This window comes from Mauremys reevesii, linkage group 2 (assembly GCF_016161935.1).
Source record: "Mauremys reevesii isolate NIE-2019 linkage group 2, ASM1616193v1, whole genome shotgun sequence".
NCBI lineage: Eukaryota > Metazoa > Chordata > Testudines > Geoemydidae > Mauremys > Mauremys reevesii.
This window is the reverse complement of record NC_052624.1, coordinates 119,219,613-119,225,612: the sequence shown is the minus strand read 5'-3', so window position 1 is coordinate 119,225,612 and position 6,000 is coordinate 119,219,613. Positions and strand designations below refer to the sequence as shown.

Genomic DNA, 6,000 nt, shown 5'->3' with positions numbered 1-6,000 from the left:
CAAAGGCAGTTTTTGCCAACAAGGCAAACAACAGTTTAAGACTTAGGAATGCCAGAATAGGTTGTGAAGAAACTTTCAGAACTTTGAAAACTTAGCAGCAACAGCTGCTTGAAAGACACTGGTTTGATTATAATAAGGGGAATAAAACTTACAGGTTACAGGCCATGGTCAGCACACAAGCACTTATTTTTGTCATAGGCACCAATGATAGTTGACTTTGCCAGCTAAGCCAGAATAGGTTATTTGCTGCTGCTACAAAACACAGTCTAATGTGCTTTTGGAGAGAGGTGGTGTCTCTGCAATATTTTCTTACAACCTTGTAATTGCAAACTTAAGTGCTGCTGCCAGGTCCAGGCAGTTTAATTTGCAAATCAATCCTTGACTATATCTAACTATTTTACACACATTTGTATACAAATGATATACACACAGACTTGGTCATTTTAAAATAAAACTGAAATACGTACGGGACATATATCACCATTTTGTTTTTTAGGGTAAACAATCCATGAGACTGAGTCAGCAAAGGTTAAGATCTATAGTCTGTGTTAACAGGAGGTCAGACTAGATGATCACAGTGGTCCATTCTGGCCCTGGAATCTATGAATACTGAATACCCTGAACCAAGAAGTCTTAGAGTATATAGGACAGAAAGCTATGCTAATGAATATGAGGAATTTAGATATAAATGTGCTCTCCAGAATTCATGGAATGGTAAAATATCCATAGATTTCATGTCATGTAATTTTCAGAAAGCATGAGAAGCTTTCTGATGATGGCAGTCCTCCTGTGTAAGTGGGTGGGTCTTTAACAAGTATTAATGTACAGGTAATGTATGTGTACACTTCTACTGTTTTAAATGAAATGCATGAAAGTAGAAAATCTGTCATGTGGTCCACAAGAAGCTCCTTTCACTACGTGCAACATGAGGAGATCAAAAAGTTAACGCCCTTGTTTAATCTGTGTATATAAAGTTCAACTTTTTTAGAGATTTTAAATACTCTGCAATAATGGCCAGAATATTGGATCAAACTAAAATGACACTCACATACACAGAATAAAGGACTTTAAATATATGAGACCAAATATAAGTCAATCACACTAACAACAAGAGAACAGAGAAGAGGAACTCTGGCAAAATACTTCAAAATAGAGCCAGTAGAATGCAGAGAAATAGAGAATGCAAAAACTGGCCATTAGAACCAGCAGCAATAATATTTCTTAACTTATTTGAGAGAAATGTGGGCACATCCCCAAAATTAGGACAACTAAATATTCCTGTAAGATAACCAGATTTGAAGTGTGAGCTTCCACATGGACAAGTGATCAGAATTTCTTTTCTCAATAAATCTGGTGAAGGAGATAGAATTCTATCCCCTTTCTCAGCTAGGGAAACTGAGACACAGGGTATGACTACACTACCCGCTGGATTGGCAGGTAGCAATTGATCTATCGGGGATTGATTTATTGTGTCTAGTGTAGACGCAATAAAACCAATCCCCGATTGCTTTGCCGTTGACTCCGGAACTCCACCACAGCGAGAGGCAGAAGCAGAGTCAACAGGGGAGCAGCAGTGGTCGACTCACCACCATCCTCACGGCCAGGTGGTGAGTCGCATAGCTGAAGTTGGCGTATCTTAAGTCAACCCCCAATGTAGACCAGGGCACAGATTCAATCACTGCCTAAGGCTGTACATTAAGTCAGTATCAGAGGTAGGATTAGAATTCAGGAGTTTATGGTTCTCAACTGTATGTGTGATGTCCACCAGATCACTCTGCTTCTTCTTTTACAGTGATTTCAAAAGTATATTAACAGAAACCTGTTATTGACAGCTGAATGTTACCCTTTTGTACCAAACATAAAAAATCATGGTAGAGAGAAACAGGAGAAGAAGGAAGACCTCTTGTAATAGTATTCTGACATGAGAGGAAAGGAAAAGAGAATTCTTTTCCCCCACAGAAACAGAGTAATTGCCATTTGGGATCAACCCAGTGGTCCATCAAGTGCAGTATCCTGTCTCTAACAGTGGCCAGCTTCAGATGCTTCAGAGGAAGATGCAAGAAACCACACAGTATGTAGATGTGGAATAATCTGCCCTCCATGAGGGTCTCATCATAATCCCTTTAGTTGAAGATTGGTTTAAATCCTGCAGCATGAGGTTTTATATACCTTCAAATACTCTTGTTTATCATTAACTATTATAACTGTGGATTTTCTTGTTGTTCATAAAGTCCATTCCCTCTTTGAATCTTGCAAAATTCACAGCCCCAGAAACATCTTGTGGCTATGGGTTCCACAGGCTAATTATGTATTAAGTGAAAAGGTATTTTTATCAATATTGAATTTTCCACCTTTAACTTTCATTGACTGTCCCCACTATTTTTGTGTTACCTTCTCTGTACCATTCACTATTTTATATACTTTTCTCAAGACCTCTTTTATTTGTCTCATTTCTAAAATAAACAATATTTTTCTTTTCATTCTTCCTTCAGATTGATGTATTCCAGGCCATTCATCATTCTCATTGCTCCTCTTTGAACCCCATCTCATTCTGTAGTGAATATATAAATATATATTAGATGAGATGACCACTACTGCTCATAGTATTCAAGGTGAGGTCAAACCCCTGATTTATATAAAGGCATTATAATATTTTCCATTTTATTCTCCATCTCAGTACTTATGCATGCCAACATTTTGTCCACTTTTTTGACCAGAGCTGCATACTGAGCAGAGAATTTCATTAATCTGTCCACAGTGATGTCCAAGTTCCATTTGTGAGTTGTCATAGTTAAGTTAGAACCCTATAAGGTGTTTGAGTAGTACAGATTTTTCTCTGCAAAATATATTATTTGCATTTGTCAACAATAAACTTCACCTGCCCTAGTGCTTCCCAACTACTTACCTTGGTTAGGTTCCTCTGAAGTCTTCAGAGTCCCCTCTGGATTTGACTAACCTAAACAACTTTGTCATTTGCAAATATTGGTTTCTCTTTCCAGATCATTAATAAGTATAAAAGAGAACATGGGACATAACATGGAACTTTGAGGCTGTTAACCTTTGCAATAATGAAAATGGACTATTTATTCCTGCTGTATATCCTGCTTCTCAGCCAGGTTTTGATCTATTACAATACTTTGTCCCATGATTACTTAGTTTCTTTGCCAACGGTATTGCCAACAGCAAGTCTTCAACAATCATAAGTCAGCTCTCAGAAATCATGAGATTGGCTTAAAATCATGAGGTATTTTTGAAATAATAAAATGTGGGGTTCTTTTAATTTTTATCCTGGTTTCTGAGCCTTTAGCTTACATTTGCTTCATGTTTCAAGGTTCTCTCTGCAACCATCAGAGCTAAAAACCTACTTTTTTTCAAACGAAATTGTCATGGAATCTCTTGATTCCAGAAGCTGAGACTTTAAGATAAATATCAAATATCAAAAGACTTACAATAAAATCATGAGAGTTGACAACATTGTTTCATGCAACACCTTGTCAAAGGCCTTTTGAAAGAATGAATTATGTCACCTGGTTCTGTTTTATCCCTTATTTTACTGACACTTTCAAAGAATTCTAAGGGCTTGTCTACATTACTCACAGGATCAATGGGCAGCAATTGATCCAGTGGGGGTCGATTTATCACATGTAGTGTAGATGCAATAAATCGACCGCTAAGAGCTCTCCCATCAACTCTGGTACTCCACCGGAGCGAGAGGCGCAGGCAGAGTTGCTGGGGGAGCGTCAGCTGTCGACTCACCACAGTGAAGACACCGCTGTGAGTAGATCTAAGTATGTCGATTTCAGCTACATTATTCACATAGCTGAATTTGCATAACTTAGATCGATTCCCGCCCCCCCCCAGTGTAGACCAGACCTAAGACTAGTGAGACAATTTTCCTTTGCAGAAACCGTATTGGTTAGACCCTGTCATATCATGATTTTCCAGCTGTTTTCACATTTTATTTTTAATTATTTCAACCAATTTTCCAAGTACAAATGTAAGGTTTCACTGCTTTGTAATTACACAGATCTCCTCTACATACTTTTCAAAATATAGGTACAATATTGCTACCCTCCAATTTTCTGATATATTAGCTGTTTTTAATAAGCGACTGCACAGTTTTTCTAGCAGCTCAGCCATTTCATATCTTAAGCTCCTTCAGAATAGGAGGTGGTGACACTGCTTTTTAAATTATCAATTTTTTCCAGCACCAAATTACTTTTAAATAGCAAAATCAGTACATATTGTAATAGTTCAGTTAATTGCTGGATTATTCTGGGGGAAGAATTTTGCATGTGGAAATTAAAATGAGCACTTTGAAAAAGTTATACAGTGATAAAGGAAGATTTTACAGAAAATGTTGGTTGGAATGAGTTTAACAATGGCATCAAAATGGGCGGTGGGGGTGGGAATAGACAAAGAAAAATAGACATTCAAGGGGACAGCAGTGGCTAGGACTAAATCAGCAATTGCAGTAAATGCAGCAGCTGTAATAAGTACTGCATCTCCTTTGCCTGCTTCACAGTTAATTTCCTCCTACCATGGTAGCTGAAATTTACCCTGCTGGTTTAATATATACTGCCTGGGGAGAGAGGGAGAAAGATATACTAGGATAAACATGGTACAACTAGAGCCAGGTGACATCAGCAGTTTTGTAAGACGGCTTATAGCATACCCATTGCTTGAAAAGACCCAGGCACATTTACATTTAAAAATAACTATGGGGGCTTCATATTTCCTTAATTGCCACTCTCCAACTCTCTTGAATCCAAGTTCTGGTGTGTAGCCCTGGTGACACATAGGAGCAGGTTATGTACTCAGGCCAAAATAAGAAGATAAAAAATATATCTGAGATTTCAGAAATCCTGCAGGATCAGAGAAATACTAGACATGACTGAGTTATCTGCCCACTCCCATTACCTGCACCACCCAAGAGCCAGCTTGCAAGGGCTCTACACAGAACATCACTAGCTAATGGCAATATAAACAGAGCAAACTATTGGGGTGGGGAGCAGAACAGAACTTCAAGGGAGAAAGGAGTCTCAGGCCAGCAAGGCCAGGTTTATCTTAAGTATACAGTGCTTGTAACAAGAGGAAACAAAAATGGCTCCTCTCCTAAAGTGCACTCATGCAAGGTATGGGGAGAAGTCAGAAATTGTAATTTGCCTGTTTCTCTTGATAATGTATAACATTTGTATACAGCTTTGGTACAAAGTGAACAAACATGTTACTTGCCCTATAATGTATCAGACTTGTGGGTGTGAACAATCAAAAGCTCAGTCACAAAATATTCAAAAAGATGGACTTTGAAAAGTAAATAAAGGAATGTTCTGTTCTGCCATGAACATCTACAGACAGACTCTGGATTTTCTTGCAGAGTCTCAGTTCCTGAAATGGTGATCCCCTCATTCAAAATGCAAATGTAAAACCACTAAGTGTTTACAGAATAGACAGGGCAAATCTAGCAGCCTTTACTTAGCCAAAACTCCCAAGTTTGGCCCAAATCTTTTTATTTCATTTCATACTGTTGACAAGGTCAACACCCAATGTCATCCATGATGATGTTGCCCCTAAATAGGAATGAATCTTTTGCTTCTCCTGCATCAGGCAAGTTTAGCACATGAGAAATATTGGTTTACATATAATTTTAAAGGAAAAGCTGATTTCCAATAAAGCCCATAATTGCCAGAAGATATGACTCTACTCAGAAATGCCAACAAGCACTGAGAATTTTCCTAGGATTTTTGGCACAATAGTTATATTACACTGCCATCCACTGACTGTCTCTTGTAAGTACATGCAACGATAGAAAGAGGCTGTTTTACATTGACTTGGCTTAATTCCCACTGAAATACCAGCCTTCCCTAGACAGATATACTCCCAATTCATTTCCTCCTGCAATGATAACTGTGAAATTTACCCAGCTCACAAAGGAAGAGAAATAATTTCTCTAATAGCCTTAATGGGTTTTTAGAGACCTTGGCTAGCATCCAAGAGAGA

General features: G+C 38.2%; 1 long non-coding RNA gene across 1 annotated transcript in view; it reads right to left on the bottom strand.

Moving 5' to 3' along the window:
• Window positions 1-2,481: 2,481 nt before the first annotated feature.
• LOC120396747 overlaps window positions 2,482-6,000 on the bottom strand; it is an 82,223-nt gene continuing 78,704 nt past the window's right edge. Inside the window, exon 3 of the long non-coding RNA XR_005593339.1 lies at window positions 2,482-2,551. This is a non-coding gene — a long non-coding RNA (uncharacterized LOC120396747). The remainder of the gene's footprint in view (window positions 2,552-6,000) is intronic.